The sequence below is a fragment of the Tupaia chinensis genome, unplaced genomic scaffold, assembly GCF_000334495.1.
Source record: "Tupaia chinensis unplaced genomic scaffold, TupChi_1.0 Scaffold000498_1, whole genome shotgun sequence".
In the NCBI taxonomy this organism is placed as follows: Eukaryota; Metazoa; Chordata; class Mammalia; order Scandentia; family Tupaiidae; genus Tupaia; species Tupaia belangeri.
In genome coordinates, this window is record NW_006160010.1 from 694,565 (window position 1) to 706,639 (window position 12,075).

At 44.5% G+C, this 12,075-nt stretch overlaps 1 protein-coding gene across 1 annotated transcript in view; it reads left to right on the top strand.

Moving 5' to 3' along the window:
* Positions 1 to 285: 285 nt before the first annotated feature.
* Positions 286 to 12,075, top strand: part of POLR3G (RNA polymerase III subunit G) — a 42,216-nt gene continuing 30,426 nt past the window's right edge. Inside the window, exon 1 of the mRNA XM_006156541.3 lies at positions 286 to 478. The gene's annotated coding sequence lies outside the window, so the exon portion shown is untranslated. The remainder of the gene's footprint in view (positions 479 to 12,075) is intronic.

The window sequence follows — 12,075 nt, forward strand, 5'->3', positions numbered from 1 at the left end:
CCCACCGGGTCCGCAGGGCCCAGGGGCGGCGCTGTCCGCACGGGGCGCTGGAGCTGTCGCAGCAACAGCACCGGAGAGGGTTAACGCAAGGACTGCGGCAGACGGGAGACCCAGAAGACACGCTCTCCCACTCCGGGAGTCTGACTGCAAAGGCCCGGGCGAGAAGTGGACCCCGCGGCTCGCCGCGATGCGCACTCGCAGCCGGCGCAGAGTCAGGCCGATCCGGTTGGATGACGGCTACGGCGCCTGCCAAGGGCTAAAAAGCTCTTGGCCCAGGGGGTGGGGCCTAGCTAGGGAGTGGGCGGGGCTCACTGGTTGGGATCCGAGCGCGGCGCTGGGACCTCGTGGAGGGCGGTGCGCGCTGCTCGCGGTGTGGAACTCGCGGCTTCTGAGCGCCGGCTCCCTCTGCCCGCACCCTTTCTCTGCCGGCCGGCGCTTCAGCTTCAGTTTTGCTCTAGCCTGGAGACTTAGTGAGCAGGTAACAGGAAACAATCGAGGACTCGGAGCAGGGGTGCGGGGAGAGGGTAAAGGGAGTTGAGAGGCACACGAACAAGCTGGGGAGAATTCGAGGGTGGAGATTCATTAAAGCGCCCCTGGGTTGAGCGGTGTTGGGAACTAGCCTGCTCGTCTGCTCCCTTCAAAATCTTAAAATCATCCTTTCCAGGCTTTCCCAGTCTCCACTTCGGGACTGTTTGCAGTTAGTAGGGAATTCGTGCTCTTGCCGATGGCAGCTTTTCCAAATCCGGAGACTACGGTTTGTTCAGGCATTAATCATCGCCGCAGTTCGCAGCTAAGGGCACACTATTAAGATTCTGCTTTTCCTAACTGTTGGCCTTTTACCCTGTATCGTGGGGGAGGGGGCTAATATGGTTTGCCTTATTTTCAAAGAAATTATCTGTATACTTCCCAACGCCTTTTTTTTTTATGGTTAGTTTTTCTGCTCTTGGAAGAGAGCAAAGAAAGTTGGTGGAGAGGCTCAAACTAAGGAACGGAGGAGCGTCTCATGGCTATAGAAAAAGTGATGATGCCTGGGTGTGGCCAGCCAGCCGCATACACTACCCCCACTATTAACTTCGGGGCCCTCTCCTGACTCTCCACCTATTGAAGCCCTGTATAGGCATCAGAAATTCCCCTGAGTACTTGACTAACCTCCCTACTTAGTCAGGAGAAATGCTGGAGACCCATGAGACAGCATTATAGAAGATAATTAGGAAAACCTTTATTGTGGCAACTTCTAATAAGCCTTCATAGAAGGAGCTCCACTATACTCCTAGAGTCTGTGATGGGGATGCGGCCTTGATGACTATTTGGCTAATCTAGGTAGAAGTTACTCAAGCAACTCAATTGAAAGTTAGCTTTATGCACAAGTGCCTGAGCTAGGTGATGTGTGAAAAACCAAACTGTAGAAAAAAGTAATAATCTGGATCTTCAAGATCTTCAGGGAGGCGAATGTCTGTACAACTACTGCACTGTATTTCTTGTTCAGAATGCCCTTGAGTATTAGGCAACGTGAGATCTGTACCTCAGGAAGTAAAAACCAAGTGCAATAAAGAATGAGGATCGAAGGGATTGTTGAGTGGCCTTTGAGCTGGCCTTAAAAGTTCAACTAGGGGGACCAGCAGTTAGCATAATGGCTATGTCGCTGGACTCCCATGTAGTTGACCGCGGTTCGCATCCCGGACCCGGTGGCTTAAAACTGACGCCGGCTTAAAACTGACGCCGGGCGCGTGTGCGGGCGTGCCCAAGATCCCAAGAGGAGCATGGAGGAGAAGGGACTGCAGCGTGGCCATCCCCCCTGGGGGGGTGATTTCTCGCTTTCTGTCTCTCTGTCTGTCTCTGTCTGTCTGGCGAGCGCACGCACCCTATGGCAAAAAAACCTCTCCAAAAAGAAAAAAAAAAAGTTCAACTAGGAAGGGCATTCTCAACAAGAAATACAGTGCCTCTGTAGTTGGGAGTGTTTTCCTCTATGCAGAGGGGACCCGCTAGAGGTAAAATGGATTGCTATTTACACCAGGCCATGAGCTCAGCAGTAATTCACCCAATAGGGGCCTGATGGCAGTGAAAGTTACATTCTGCCAGGCTGGACCATGTGGAGAGTTCTGGTTGGCATCTGGAGACCTCCCTGAGCACACCAGGCGTGTGCGTACCCATGATCGGGGCTAGCTGAGGGCAGTGGTGAACTACAGCATGAAGACCCTGCTGGGGATGTTGTCTATGTCCTTCTCTTGCTCATGGAATAAATAAAAAAACTTAAAATGTATTCTACAAAGATGAGCAGAGAGTGGATTGAAAGAGGTCGTCTGACTGAAGGAGGTGCATTTGTTCTATTTTAGAGGTCCAGGGAGAGACATGAGGGTCTGAACTAAAGCCGAGAGAAGGAAGGGATCCATAGGGAGAGAGCACAGCTGATGGCTACTATGCGGTGACAGGAGGGGCAGGGTGGCTGTCAGGCTTCTGACGGGCAGTGCAGGGGCCATGCATCAGGAAAGTTCCTGTGACCTGCCTTTCCCAGTCTCCGTCAGCTTCCATGCCTGGTTCTTTCTAGTCAGTTGTTCACTGAGCTAACGTGTCAGGAACTGGGTGCAGCCTGCAGGACCACACATTTACCTCTCAGTGGCAGTTTGTAAAGTGTTACCCCTAGGAGGAATCTCAGCGATGAGCTCAGCCTCTGCCAGGAGTTCGTTTTTGTTGCTGATAGAACTGGCTTTCTCATCTCAGCTCTTGGGCGCTTGAACTACAGCCATTTTCAAACCTCTCAGAGAACAGTTCTGAAGAGGAGTTTTCTGGAGGCAATCAGACATAGCGGGGCAGTGCTGCTGACTTTGCCTATTTACACAGACATAGCGGGGCAGTGCTGCTGACTTTGCTTCTTTATGCTTAGTCTATTTTGCACTGACTCATTTACTTCATCCGCTAAAGACATCCCTGGGATTCAGATGGTATTCAACTAGCCAAGACATGTGCTTCAGGCAGCTACAGGAGATGACGGGATAATGGAAAGGTTTTCGATGCCTTCATCTTGTTTTGCTTTGTTAGGAATTCATTGTGTGCCCTTAACTAATGGGCTAACCTGTTTGGGCCTCACTTTTCTGTAAAATAGGTTTAATCACAGTGGTTCTAAATTTAGATTTCACATTTTCATCTCCTGGGGATGACTAAATTCTTCCTGTAGAGATTCTGATTTTATTGTTCTGGGATGAAGCCTGAGCTTCCTTTTTTATTCATTTATTTGTTTTTAGGTTTTTGCAATAGGGCATGTGTGCTCACCAGAGAATACAAAGAAAGGGAAAGTGAGAAATCACCCCCCAGAGGGGGATGACCACACCATAATCCCTTCTCCACTCTTGGGATTTTGGGCATGCATGCACACGCATCTGGCGTGAGTTTCAAGCCACTGGGTCTGAAACTCAAACCATCAGGCATGTGGGATTCTAGTCTCTTAACTACCATACTGGCCTTTGGGCTTTTTTTTTTTTTTTTTTTTTAAGTTTCCTGATGATTCCTCTGTGCAGCTAGATCCCAACTTATATTTCAGAAAGTTCAGGAGAGAAAAAAAAAAAAAACAATAAGTAAGCTGACTGAATTGTACTTTTGCAGATAAATTTCTTCATCGAACCATAATCCATAAATAAACAAATAGTGACAGCTTAATGTTAATTGTGGAGCCATTAAGTATGCAAAGCATTGTGCTGGACAGTGGGGGTTATAGAATCTGCTGTCAGTGTAGCTAGAGAAGTCAACAAAAACACAACTGAAATGCCTTTCCTTTGGGGAAAAGTTCCTTTTTCCCTAAAAAAGGCATTAGCTGTATTTCTTTCAGAATTAAAGAGTATAGCAATATTTCTGAAGGGATCTCAAAAGGTTCATGGAAAAATGAAATTAAAGTACAAGTTTATTTTGGTACAAAAAAAAAAAAAGCCTTTAAATTCATGTGTTATTTTTCACAATGTGCATTTTCTTTCTTTGTCTTAAATTCCCAGAGTGCATGCACCCAAAGACGGACAGAGGCAGAAAGCATCCCTCATTGGGGCATAGTCAGGCATAATCCCTTCTCCATTTCTCCATCCTATCAGGATTTTGGACACACACATCCTGGTGTGTTTTTCAAGTCACCAGGACTGGGATTCAGTCCTCTGTTGGCCATGTGAGATCCCAGCCCCCTTAACCTCTAGGCTGCAAGTCTGGGCTGATAACAGGCATCATCATGAACTTTTTGAAGACTGCTTATTTTACCTCAGTTTAAAAAAAAAAATCCATATAAGGGGAAAATTTTTCAGAAGCAAGATAGGATGAAATAACCATTTTAGATGTTGAGGATTTTCTGTTTGTTTTGTTTTTTGTTTTTGCTATAGGGTGCATGGGCTTGCAGAGAGAGGGAGAGAAATCATGCCTAAGGGGATGCGATCTTGTCTCCTCATTGTCTTCTCAGTATTTTAGACACACATACACATACACATGGTAGGATTTTCAAGTTCTGGTTCAGGGACTCTTAACTGTTGTATTGGCCTTGTGGATCCAGGACCTTAACCACTATGCCACCTGCTGGTCTAATGTTGAGAAATTTAAACTGGATCTTTTTTTCTTCCATGAACAAGAGAAAGAGAGAAACAGCAACCCCTAATAGGTATTGACGTCACAATCTACCCCCTAGTCTTCAGCCCCCGGATCACGAGCAGGTGTGTGCATGGTGTACTTTGGGAGGTCACCTGCCTTGAACCAGGAACCCTCTCACGAGATTTCTCACAGAGCCTCATGTTTTACTGCTGCACCATATTATGGTGAGAAGGATGCAGGCAGGAAGAGGCAGAAAGTTGCAGTGGAGAGATTTTTTTTTTTTTTGGAGAGGTTTTTGCTATACGGCATGTGTGCTCACCAGAGAGACAGAGAGAGACAGAGAGAAAGTGAGAAATCACCCCCCCAGAGGGGATAGCTACACCGCAGTCCCTTCTCCTCCATTCTCTCAAGGTCTTGGGCACACATGTACGCGTGCCCGGTGTGAGTTTAAGCCACCAAGTCCAGAACTCGAGCCGCGATCGGCTACATGGGAGTCCAGCGACATAGCCATTATACCAACTGCTGGTCCCCGAGAGTTTGGTTGTTAAGAGGTAATTGCTGTCTAATAATAGGTCAGGAGGACAGCTTGGAATTTATCTTGAAAGGGCCCTGGATATTCAGATAGGCAGTTTGGATTTAACGCACTAGCCAAGAGGAAAGATGAGAAGAGGAGCATCATCACAGCTGTAGTTTAGAGTAAATAACATGGAAGGATCAGTTAAACAGGAACAAGACACTACCGTAAATTTCCAGGGAATCAGGAATGGGGTAGAAAGGAGCTGAGAGGGACTGTAGTAGAGAAATTGCAAAGGAAAGGACATTTTGAAGGAAGAATTCGATGATCCATTTGGTCATGGCTCTCTGGCTCCTAGCACAGTGCCTGGAATGCTCAGTATTGATTGAATGACTCAATGAAATTGGGCCATATGAAGTGGATGAAGATTTGAGTAATGAGGAACTAGAGCTAATAAAACCCCTTTTTGTAAGAAGTTTGGCAAGGTGAAAAGGAACAAAATGGTAGTTGAATCCACTTAAAGAGTTTTGAAGAGAAATGCTTAGGCCTCACTGGAGAGCCATTTCCTTCACGAAGAGTAAACCAGGGTCCAGGACTGTCTCTCTGCTCTGTAAGAGAAGAAAATGAATTTAATAGCTTCTCTGAGTACAGGGGGAACTGGCTTATGATAAACTAACTTAGAGGAGATGGATTTGTAGGCCCAAATGCCATGTCATTATTAAGGATGTTTTTCTGCTTGGGTCAGTACATTTGTAATGATGCCAGTTTATATACTGGAAGATTCTTGATCAAAACAGGAAGCTTAGAGGGACTGGCAAGTGATGTGGTGGCTAGGGCACTGGACACTCCCACATGGCTGACCACAGTTCAAGTCCTGGACCTGGTGGCTTGCTTTCTCACTTTCTGTATCTGTCACTGGTCAAATTAAAATAAAATGAATAAATAAATAAAATTAATACAAATTCTTTAAAAAATATAATAAAACAGGAAGCTTAGAGTCAGCAGAGCTTGAAGTTTTTCAAGGTGTATGCCACCAAGCAATTCTAGCTGATACATTCTCTTTTTAGGGTGAGTTTTCCAAATTGTTTCCCAGGGCCCACCTTGTAAGATCCCACTGTAGTAGGTGTGAGGACCTGAAGGTCATCTGGGTTTTTGTATGTTTACCGATTCCTCCAGTTCATTTTCATGATCAGACAAGTTTGGTAAACTTTACATAGAAAGATTCTTCATCTTTAATTAGTGGCAAATCCTGGATTGGAATGGAGCCCAGCCATCTTGACCACGCCTCCTGGACTCCTGCTGTTGTTTCTTAGAGCGAAGGTGTGATCCCTTCTGCTCAGCAGTTTTCATACAGGGAAGACCTGCTTTCTGTCAACTTAGCATGTGCTTCAGTGACTCAGCAGTTGACACAAGGCGATTTGGATATTTTCCCCTTCCCTTTAATTTTTCTTAGAATTACTTCTTTATTTTTTGGAGATTTTCTTTTTTGCTATAGGGCTCATGCGCTCACGAGAGAGACAGAAAGTGAGAAATTACCCCTTAGGAGCGATGGCCACTCCACAATCTCACTCCTCCACTCTCCTCCTGGGATCTTGGGCACACATGCACCCACACCCGGTATGAGTTTGAAGCCACTGGGTCGGGGACTTGAACTGTGGTTGGCTATGCAGGTGTCCAGCGACATAACTGCCACACCATCTGCTGGCCCCTATTTATTTTTTTGAGTTTTTTTTGCCTTACGGCACATATGCTTGCTAAAGAAAGAGACAGTAAGGGAGAGTGAGAAATGATCCCCTGGGGGAAATGGACACACTGCAGTCCCTTCTCCATTCTCCTTCTGGGATCTTGGGCACGCACACATGCCCAGCGTGAGTTTCAAGCCACCAGGTCTGGGACTCTAACTGCTGTCTACTATGTGTGAGTCCAGTGACTTACCCGCTATGTCGCTGCTGGCCCCTATTTATTTCATTTTATTTACCATTACTATTATTTTTTAGTTTTGCTACAGAGCTTGTGAGCTCACCAGAGAGAGACAGAGAGCGGAGGAAAGTGAGAAAACAAGCCACCAGGTCAGATACTCTAACCATGGTTGGGCATGTGGGAGTCCATTGCCCCAACCACTTCGCCACCTGCTGGCCCTTCCCTTTCTCTTACAGTGTGGACAGATAAAATGAATTTGGTTATCAAAGTCATTATTGGGACCAGCAGATGGGGTTATGTGCTGGATGACCATGAAGTCAGCTGCAATTTAAGTCCCAGACCCAGTGACTTAAAACTCATACCTGGCATATGTGGGTGCATGCCCAACATCCTGAAGGAGAGTAGAGGAGAAGGGATTGCAGTGTGGCTATACTCCTCTACGGGGTGATTCCTCGCTTTCTGTCTATCTCTCTGTTGAGCGCACATGCCCTATAGCAAAAATCTCTCTTAAAAGAAATATGTACTTAGTTTTAAGGAATTTTTTTTTTGAAGAGGTTTTTTTCTATAGGGCATGTGCGCTCGCCAGACAGACAGAGACAGACAGACAGAGACAGAGAGACAGAAAGTGAGAAATCACCCCCCAGGGGGGATGGTCACGCAACAGTACCCTCTCCTCCGTTCTCCTCTCAGGATCTTGGGCACGCACGCACACGTGCCTGGTGTGAGTTTTAAGCCACCAGGTCCGGGACGCGAACCATGGTCGACTACATGGGAGTCCAGCGACATAGCCATTACACTAACTGCTGGTCTCTGTACTTAGTTTTTTAAGTTTATTTCTTCCGTAAGTGACAGACATAGCACACCAGCAGCAGGGTCCTGGTGCTGCCATCCAGCCTGAGCTCTCAGCTAGCCCTGGATCATTGGCAAGTGTGTGCCAGGAAAACTCAGCAAGGTTTCCGGACTTGAACTGGACACCCTCCCATGTGAGACTGCCTCATGGTGTATTGCTCTTTACCACTGCACCACCATCTGGCCCCTCTTTTGGGGATAACGTTTATTACTGAGTGAGAGAGAAAGACAGCATGCCCAGTAGGGTCCCGATGCTGGGATCTGCCCACGTCTTCAACCAGCCAGCTCATGGGTACACATGTGCCCTGCGTGCTCTGGGCGGTCTGTGATGTGCACCAGTAACCTTCCGGTGTGGGTCTGCCTTGCAGAGCAGAGCGCTGTGTTGTCCTGCTGTGTCACCACCTGGCCCCATCTCCTTAAATATTCTTGCACTGCAGTGAATATGAGAATTATGTTAAACCACATCTCAGGGGTGCAGTTAGTCCAATGCAGAATATGGGGAATTGGACAGCCTCGTGACTCTCAAAGTGTGTTTGCAAACCAGCAGCTTTGGTGTCTCCTGAGCCCTTGACAGAAATGTAGATTCTCAGCCTTTGGCCAACTGAATCAGTCTGCATTTTAACAAGACCCTCAGGTAATTTGCTTGTATCTTAAAGTTTGAGAAGCATCGTACAGGACAGTGACCTTGTTTATTTGACAAATAGATAATAAGAAAAACGGGAGAATTATTATAGTTGAAAAGAAATGTAAAAGAAATGTTAATCAGGGCTAGCTAAATGGCGTGGTGGTTAAGGGAACTGGATCCCATAAGGACTAACTGTGCAATTTGAGTCCTGGACCCAGTGGCTTTAAAAACATCGGGCATGTGGGTGTGTGTGCCCAAAATCCTGAGAGGAGAATGGAGGAGAAGGGTCTGCAGCGTGGTCTTCTTTCCTGGGGTGTTTTCTCACTTTCTCTCCTTCTATCTCTCTCCTGTGAGTGCACACATCTTATAGCCAAAAAAAAAAAAAAGAAAGAAAAAGAAAACAGAAGGAAAAAAAAAAACATGTTAATCAAATGTATGAGTGGATTTTTTTTGTATCTTTAGCAAACTAACTGTAAAAACATTTATGCAATAACTAAGGAAATTTGAATACTGAATGTATATAAGATGATGGTAAAGAATTTTTGTAAAATTGTAGATGTAATGTTGTGATTCTTTTTTTTTTTTTTTTTTTTTGCACATAAAGCCCTTACTCTCAGACAATACATACTGATGGGTTTAAACTAATCCGAGTCCTAGGAGTGGGAGGATGTACGTGTAAGATGGGTAAGATGGGTCATATGTTGCTAATTGTTAGCTAAGTAGGTCCATGGGAGTTTATTCTACTGTCGTCTCTACTTTTCTATAGGTAAGTATAGTAAAAGTAAGCACAAGTAAAAAGGCATAGAGCTGTAGTTTAAAATGGCAACAATAAAAATAACAGAATCAGGGGTCGGCAGGTGGCATGGTATTTGGGGCACTGGACTCGAGTCCCACGTGGCTGACCAGGATGGTCCGAGTCCCCGACCTGGCTGCTTGCTTTCTCACTTTCCCTTTTGACACTCTCTGGTCAAACTAAAAAAAAAAAAAGTAATGATCAATAAAATTAAAATAATTATTTTTTAAAAAAGATAACAGAATTAGCTTTAAATGTGCAAGCAGTTAGTAAGGAAAACTTTCAAATATGAAAGCACATAAGAATGAATTTACGAATGTAAAAGATGTGTCTAATAATGTCCTGAGTATCATAGCCATTATAACAAATCAGATGCCATTCTACTTGAGAAATTCACAGAAGAGAGAGATTTCATCATAGAAAGACGTTGAATATGCAATTTGATTCAATGTGTGTAATGAGAGCCTTAAATGTAGACATACATTAGAATCGTCTATCTCTGGACCTTTAGAAGTACGATGCCTTGATTCCATGTAAATAAATTAAAAGGTTGGGGGGCCTACAGGTGGCATGGTGGCTGGACTCCCACATGGCTGACCATGGTTCAAGTCCTGGACCTGGTGACCTGCTTTCTCACTTTCCCTCTTTCTCTCTCTGATCAAAAACTGGAAAATAATGATAACAATAATGATGAAAATGATAACAAATAAAGTTAAATAAAATAATTCTTTTAAAGAAATAAATTAATTAAAAGGTTGGACTCTTACTCTTAGATTTACAGCAGTTGGAGTAATTTCCTCTTTACTGAGGATAATTTTGGACCAAACTGTATTCACACTGTAGACAGTCAAAAAAGATACAAAGGGACCAGCAGATGGCATAATGGTTAATGTCATTGGACTCCCAATAAAGTTAAATAAAATAATTCTTTTAAAGAAATAAATTAATTAAAAGGTTGGACTCTTACTCTTAGATTTACAGCAGTTGGAGTAATTTCCTCTTTACTGAGGATAATTTTGGACCAAACTGTATTCACACTGTAGACAGTCAAAAAAGATACAAAGGGACCAGCAGATGGCATAATGGTTAATGTCATTGGACTCCCACATAGTCAACCACAGTTCAAGTCCTAGACCCAGTGGCTTAAAACTCATGCTGGGTTCGTGTGCATGCATGCCCCAAATCCCAAGAGGAAAATGGAGGAGAAGGGATTGCAGTATGACCATCCCCCCTGGGGGGGGGTGATTTCTCACTTTCTCTCTTGCTGTCTCCTGTGAGTGCATTCTCCCTATAGCAAAAATCTCTCTTAAAAAAAAAAAAAAAAAGATACAAAGTAGTAGTCTCTAGTTGTCTTAAGAGGTATTTGTTCACCATTAGTGTTGCAAAACTGAGTTGAAACATTAGTGACCTTTTGGTTGTGGTAAGAAGCCCTGGTAAAGTATACAGAAGCTGTGGAAAGTGTTGTGGCTTATACTTTATGTGGAGGGCAAGTGACTAGCTAAGGGAGCAGAAATCAGAACCATTCCTTGGACTTCCCTAAGTGGTCCAGGGGTTGTACCCTTTCTTAGGTTCAGAGGGTTAAATGATAATATAAAAGAGATGTGTGTTTGTCATTGTCATCATAGTTCAGTGCAGAGTCCTGTTGAAAGAACCCCAGTATAGGGAACCCCTGTAATACACTGTTGTATCTATTCTCATATTACAGTGTAATCATGTTTCAAATGACTTAGAAGTTCCATACAGTGGAGTCAGAAGGTGGCATAGAGGTTAAGGTATTGGACTCCCACATGACCGACCACGACTCAAGTCCTGGACCCAGCAACTCGAAACTCATGCATATGTGTGTGTGGATGCCCAGAATCCTGAGAGGAGAATGGAGGAGAAGGCATTGTGACGTGGCCATCCTCCCTGGGGGTTGATTTCTCTCTCTTTCTCTCTCTCTTTGGCGAGTGCATGTGCCCTGTAGCAAAAATCTCTTGTTGTTTTTTTAAGGAATTATTTTATTGGGACCAGCAGTTAGCATAATGGCTATGTCGCTGAACTTACCATGTAGTTGACTGCAGTTAGAGTCCCAGACCCAGTGGCTTAAACATGCCAGGTGCGTGTACATGTGTGTCCAAGATCCCAAGAAGAGAATGGAGGAGAAGGGATTGCAGCGTGGCCATCCCCCCTGGGGGGTGATTTTTCACTTTCTGTCTGTCTCTGTCTTTCTGGTGAGCATATGCGCCCTATAGCAAAAACCTCTCCAAAAAGAAAAGAAAAAAAAAGAATTATTTATTTAACTTTATTTATTTTTTAATTTGCCCAGAGAGTGGCAGAGAAGAAGAGGGAGAGAGGGAAATTGAGAAAGAAAGTCACCAGGTCCGGGACTTGAACCACAGTTGGCCATGTGGGAGTCCAGCACTCTTAACCACCACACCATCTGCCAGCCCCTAGCAAAAAAATCTCTCTCTCTCAAAAAAAAAAAAAAGTCCATACAAGACTTAGTTGGTCATATTGCTACTGTCCCCAAATGGAAGAATATACAAATTAATCTTACCTTTATTTATTTCTGTAGTTTTTCCTCTGATTTTTCCCCTCTTTGGCTTAGACCTCTTTAGATCTTATTGATCTCATGGTTCTTGTTTCTGAAAGGTTATTGAACTACATCTCAAGAATCCTTTCAAACACTAAAAGTCTAGGACAAATAAATCATTTAGCATTTTCAAGTATGTATAACTAATGGTACTCTTCAGGTCCCCATGACAGAGCCAGAGGTCCTCTCTTCACCTGCACGACCTTTTCTTGTCCATGCTTTGTACGGATGTCAGAGATCCTGTT